The sequence below is a fragment of the Ornithorhynchus anatinus genome, chromosome 7 (genome assembly GCF_004115215.2).
Source record: "Ornithorhynchus anatinus isolate Pmale09 chromosome 7, mOrnAna1.pri.v4, whole genome shotgun sequence".
Lineage (NCBI taxonomy): Eukaryota > Metazoa > Chordata > Mammalia > Monotremata > Ornithorhynchidae > Ornithorhynchus > Ornithorhynchus anatinus.
The window spans coordinates 12821425-12827942 of NC_041734.1; the positions used below are offsets into that span (position 1 = coordinate 12821425).

The 6518-nt window shown below is 45.4% G+C and overlaps 1 long non-coding RNA gene across 1 annotated transcript in view; it reads right to left on the bottom strand.

The window, feature by feature from the left end:
• The window catches only part of LOC120638512, a 93572-nt gene extending 88421 nt beyond the window's left edge, over positions 1-5151 (bottom strand). Inside the window, exons 1-2 of the long non-coding RNA XR_005660211.1 lie at positions 4978-5151; positions 1057-1224 (exon numbers count right to left, since the gene is read on the bottom strand). This is a non-coding gene — a long non-coding RNA (uncharacterized LOC120638512). The remainder of the gene's footprint in view (positions 1-1056; positions 1225-4977) is intronic.
• Positions 5152-6518: the final 1367 nt, after the last annotated feature.

The following is a 6518-nucleotide window of genomic DNA, read 5'->3' on the forward strand; positions in this document are numbered from 1 at the left end:
CTGGCCTCCGCGGGGGAAGGAGGCAAGCCCAGAACACTTTGATAGCGCATAAAATGTCCCCAGAACAGAGTATGGTTCTGGAAGGCTCAGAGCAGTGGAAGTAGTGATAAGGAGTGACCACCTTCCCCCAACATTTGCCCTGCCTTGCTCTGGGGCCGCACTCCATCTTTACACTTCTGGGATTCCTTTTAAACCACAGCAGTGGTACTGAGGGAACTACATTCCCAGAGAGGACATAAAAGTGCTCTGGGGATGGCTGAGACACCTCCACAATGGCTGGGTGTGTTCCTGGATGGTTCAACGATGACCTCAAACCTAGAAGAGCTGCCCCTTTTACTCAATGGTTAAAAGGGGACTTACAGTATTAGGAGAACATGTGACTGTCCTCATTGCTCTGTTTTTAATCATGTGACATTTATGCACTAGTGTCTAATCCCTCCACCACATCTCCTACTCCTTTCTGATAAAAGACAGTCTGGTTTTCAATCACTCCCTCTTAGGGTACATCTATTGCTTAAATTCCACTCTACATATCCCGGTTCACTGCTACGTTAACACAAGGGGTTCATTACCACTGGTCCAGTCAAATGCTTCACTATTGAAAGGGTTTGAATTATGTCTGTTGATCTCAACAGGAAAAACACACCCAATTCACCCTGCCTGCATAACCAAGAAAGGCACATACCGAATGAAAAAATCTACTAAATATCATGCATTGTTTACCTCAATTCGGACCTATACAAGTATGTTCTGACTAGAGACCCGCAAAGGGGACAATTTTAAGAAAGAGATCTAGACTCTCAGGCTCTTATAGAATTATAGAGACCAGAGGGCCCTCAAGAGGTCATCTGGTCCATCCTCCTGCCTCTGGGCAAGTAAATGCCTAAACCATACAAGCTCACTTCAAAGGGGAGGAATGCTAATGTGTCAAGTGGCTGGCACCGCCTCAACCTGTTCTGTACCTGCCCTGCATTCTAGTCTCACTGACTCACCTTCGGTAAAACTTCTCTCTAGGCGTGTTACCTTATCTTCACCATGGAAAATATTACTTCTTACCTCCTGGGCATGTTAGATGGCAACGGCAAAGTGCGTCAGTGGGCTGAGGTGGAAGCTCTGGGCCCAAAATAGGTGCTCGATGATGATGAGGAAGAGGAGGAGGAGGAGAGTGGTTGGATCTTTTAACTCACTGGCTGGTAAACGTGGAATATGTTCCCTCAAGAGCACCTGCAATTGAGAAACATCAGTAGTTCACCAAGGGTTCAGTTCCTTTCACAGATGAGAGGCCCATAATGAGCTACCAGGGGTTTAAAGGGAAAAAATATTAGAAGTGTCTGATGGTCCATCCACAATTAGGAGGATGGGTGTTGGGGAGGGCCCCATTCCACTCTTCCCCCCGAGCATCCAGTCGCCACCCTCCAACAGAACACTAGCCTGGATGGGCCACTGGTCTGGGGAAGCAGCATTGACTAGTGGATAGACCCGGGTCTGGAAGTCAGAGATCTGGGTTCTCATCCCAGCTCTGCCAAATGCTTGTGACCTTGGTCAAGTCACTTCACTTCTCTGTGCCTTGGTTCTCCTGTTCTCCCTCCTACTTTGACTGTGAAACCCATGTAGTACGGGGACTGTGACGAACCTAATTAACTTCTATTTATCCCAACACTGATAACAGTGTTGGACCCATAGAAAGCATTTAACAAATACCATCATTATTATCATTATAAGCACTTGGATCAGCCTTCTCAAACTCTGCTACCACCAACCACCTTGAGGAAAGCCTCCCAAAGCTACCCACCCAATCCTCGTCATGCTGTTTACCACAGCGGCCCGGAGGACTGTGGTGGTATTTCCTAAGGGCTAACTGTGTGCCAACCACTCTCCTAAGCACCAGGATAGATGAGGGACAGGGACTGTGTCAGACCTATCTTGTATCTACCCTTAGTGTGGTGTTTGGCACACAGTAAGTGCTTAACAAATACCACAATTATGATTATTATACAATACCATCAGCCCCCCAGGAGAGGATCCACAGTCTAAAAGGAAAGGAGAGCACATACTTAATCTCCATTTTACAGACGAGGAAACCGAGGCACAGGGAAGTTAAGAATTTTGCCCAGGGTCATCCAGTCAGCTCTTATAGTCCTAATTGTTTTGTGAAACTTACCCTTTACTGATTCAATCATTCGGTCATATTTATCGGGTGCTTACTGTGTGCAGAGCACTGTACTGCCTCCATCTTGCCCATCTCGCCGCCGACTCCTGGCCCACGTCCTGCCCCTGTCCTGGAACACCCTCCCTCCTCAAATCCCACAATCACTCTCCCCGCCTTCAAAGTCTTATTAAAGGCTCACCTCCTCCAAAAGGCCTTCCCCGACTAAGCCCCACGTTTCCTCATCTCCTACTCCCTTCTGAGTTGCCCTGACTTGCTCTCTACGTGCTTCCCATCTCTCAGCCCCACACCACTTAGGTCCATATGTATATCTTTGTATTTTCACGTCCTGTATCTAACAGATTGTTTTGCCCTTCCTATGAAACTCCCCTTAGCTCCTCCGACAGTGCCCAATACCTGGTGAGCTTTTAGCGAAGATGAGGATGATGACTATGATGGTGGTGAAGGTATAGAGATCTATACAAGCAGGAAACCGACCTCACTGCCCTATGAAGCACTAGGATTCTCTGATTAAGAAAGAATTTCCCTATTGCATATGCGGGGACACAAACTGGAGAAATAGACAATGAGACCATAAACTCTTTCTCTGGCAGGAAAGTAATGTATACACTCTGATTAGTATAGGCCTCTGTCATATAAATTCTGAATCAGTATTTTTTTGCACTGGACTATGGATCCCTGAGAAATTTCTTAAAGCTGAAGCATCTTTCTGGTTCCATTCAAACACTTTGGACTTCACCAATGAGAGCAAGAAGATTTGATCCCTTCACCTCCTGCTCTTTTACATTTCCTTTCAGTACCTCAATCATCTTCAGTTTCCTCTGGCCATTTCACGCCCGCAGGAACAGAAATGAGTGCTAAAACAGTGAATACCATCACACCCTCTCTGGGCAGTTCCTTTGGAAAGCTGATCAAGAGCCCGAAAGACAAAGTCAACATTCTAGCACTCAGATTTCCAGAACAATGCATTCCTCCCTGTGATAAATAAGAAGGGGGCTTAAGAAGGGGCCGTTCGCTAGCTCTCTGAACGCTTTTTCTTCTCCGTCCACCTGTTGCATATGCAGTGATCTCTTCCATCTGCTCAGTCCACCTGCTGTGGGAACAGCAACACCCCGTTGGCAGTTCGGGCTACCTGCTGCCTTTCTGCCTCAACTCCCCATTCTTTTCCAGACAATGAGCCCCTTCTAGAGGGCATCACCTGCTCCTTCTCAGGAAAGCTCCTCCCTGGAGCATCTGCGAGGATCCTCTTCCCTATCTTCAAGGTTCTTCCATCCACCACCTCGGGCTCCATAGCACTTTCTTGACTTCACGGCTCACCACCTGCCTCTGATCTCAACTTTCCAGGCAGAGGCTCCTTCCCCCTCTTTTTAGCAATTGAAACTCTGATCCATTTATGGTAGAGTGTTCCCCTTTTTTCAAGTGCATAATCCCTGAAGGAGAGGGATTATACCCTTTGCCTCATGTTCCAAAATTCAAAAGCAGCCCTTGCTTGATATTTGATTCCTAAACACAGAGGGCCATATGTCAAAACCCCAGAGGCTGGCTTCTGCACATAAACAATGCAACAAGTCTGCATTTCTCAACAGAGGCCCCTGGGGAATGTCGCAGTTCATGCCCGGGTAGAGGATCCTGGACTCCAGGGTTGGAGGGGGAGGAGGAACTGTTGAAGAGAGGTCCAGGAGTGGATGTTCTGAGAGGAAAGAGACAGGGTCTGGAAGCAAACTGATGGAACAGAACGATAGAAGGAGGAAATACAAAAGTAGCTAAACCTATTGGGAATGGCGAGAAGCTCTGGCTGTGAGGTGACGACAAGAAAGTGAAAACTGAAAGGGGTTCGTGGCAGAAAATTGGGAGGAATACTGAAATGTGTGGTGGAATGACTGTCTCATCCACACCGTTGTACCTGAAAGAAGCCTCTCATTCTACACAAGACAAGTTCACAGTTATTCCATCAACTACAGCGGCCTACTGGAAAGAGCACTAGCCTGGGAGTCAGTATCCTGCCTCAACCACTTTTCTGCTGTGTGACCTTGGACACTTAACTCCTCTGTATTCAGTTATCCCATCTGTAAAATGGGGATTAAGACCGTGAACTCCATCTGTGACACGGACTGTGTCCAACCCAGCACTTAGTACAGTACCTGGCACAAAGTAAGTGCTTACATACCATAAAAAAAGAATGAGTTCCTTTGGTTGCAATTTAATCCTTAGGGACAAAGAGAATCCTTACTATCCTTACTTACTTTGCACTTTCTTTATGGAAATGAAGGTGTCCTCGCCATTCTGAATAAGCTTGTTTCATAGGTAGAAACATCGGCAGTGAGGCAATCAAGATTTACTTAATTAAAAAGGAGAATGCAACTGACTAAAAGGTGGGATTGTAAAAGCCCAAGGCAGGACAACACAATCCAAAAGCTCTTCACAGATACCAAATTCATTGGGTTGATCCGGTACCCTGCATTTGAAATCAGTTTATATGTGTGTCAGTAGAAGCCTGTTTGAGGCCAATCCTGAGAGTCACAAGAAAAACAAGAGTGCTCTAACTATTCCTTCACCCCGCTCCCACCCCACACACATACATATATAAAAAGGGTAATGTATTGAGGCCCAGGTTAAATACCAGGGATCATTTCCAAATGTTTTAGCTTTGCTGTATGAGGGCTAATGAGATTTTCTACACCATGAACGTATGCTATAGAATAAATGCAGAAGATAGGCAGCTGGGAAAGTCATTGAAATATAATGCTGGTCCCCACATAGTCATATTTTACTTTTTGAGTTTTATAAATTGTTAAAGAAACGGAACCCACCTCTGGGAAAAGATGTTTCTTTGTGTTTCATCATATTCCATTTCCCCCAAAGAGTCAAACCAATGGTGTAGGAGTGGTAAATCATCTTCACTGGCTTTGAAAAGCCCTCAGAGCTTGACTCTCTGTGCCATTTCAGGAAAAAAACATCCAACCAGACCACGTAAAGTGGCAAGCACTGATCTGCAAGAAAAAGAAAAGGAGAGTGGCATTGGGAGAAGCTGGTAATACATTTGGACTGAGGCAGTAGTGCTACGGGTAGGGAAATAGGTTTGAGCCTCTCACTTAATATCGTCTCCATTTCTCCATTCCATTTTGAATTCACCCTCCTAGACAGGGATGAAGCTTGCAGTCCCACAAATTTCCACATCCGTGATTCTACAAAAGCACAAACTCCATGTGGGAAATGGGAATTGGCCAGCAACACTATGTCAGTCAGTCAATCTTATTTTCTGAGCACTATGTGCAGAGTATGTACTAAGCACTTCAGAGAGTACAATATAATAACAGAAGCATTCCCTGCTCACAACAAGCTTACAGTCTATGTCCACATGGGTGATGTCATTAGCTGTCTTGGCAAAGACCTCCCTGTAAGGTGATATAGGCAGGGCATCCCATTCTGCAAGAATAAAGGACAGGAAGAATAGTTTGGTTGGCACAAGCTTCTTTATCCTCCCTTTCTACCATACCTCTGTCCCTCCCCAACTGAAAATTAGAACAATTTTTTCTCCCTTGAGTGCATTTCATGCTCACTGTTGACACTTCAAGACTGATATCCACTCATTAATCTTAATTTCATCTCTTTCATTCAAATGTGAGACCCATATGGGAACAGAGACTGTGACCTATCTATCTTGTGTCTACCCCAGGGCTTAGCACAGTGCTTGGAATATAGTAAGTACTTAACAAATCCATCATTATTATTACTCTCCCCACCTCCCCACTGGTACCCAGAAGCCCTGTCATCTGGCCACTCCCCAGCCCTGTCTAGTAGCCACCACTTCCCTCCCCAAACTTGGGTAGCTGAATAGGCATCTTCAAGGTCCAGTGATGAGTGAGGGGCAAAGCACAGGTGTGATATTTACCGAGCACCTACCGAGTGATAGGAATTGTACAAAGCGTTTGGGATCCATCAGTAGCTAGTCATATGTTCCCTACTGGCAAGAACCTTACAGCTTAATGGGGGAGACAGACAGTGGAAGTGGGAGGAAGAAAGAACAAAGATAAATCAATCTATCAACTGCATTTATTGAGTGCTTACTGTGTGCAAGTATTGGGAGAGTACAATATGACATAGATGGAACACATATTCCCTGCCCACAATGAGCTCCGAGTCTAAAGCAGGAGGTGGTGCAAAAATTCAGGATAAAGAACTTTTTATCCTGAATTTTTTTTATGTTGTGCATAATACCTTATGTCCCCATGTGCTGAAGAGTAGGTGTTGGCTGATGCAACTGAACTTCATTGTATTTTACTCTCCCAAATGTTTAGTACAGTGCTCTGCCCATGGTAAGCATCTGATACCACTGGTTGAAGGGTTATGG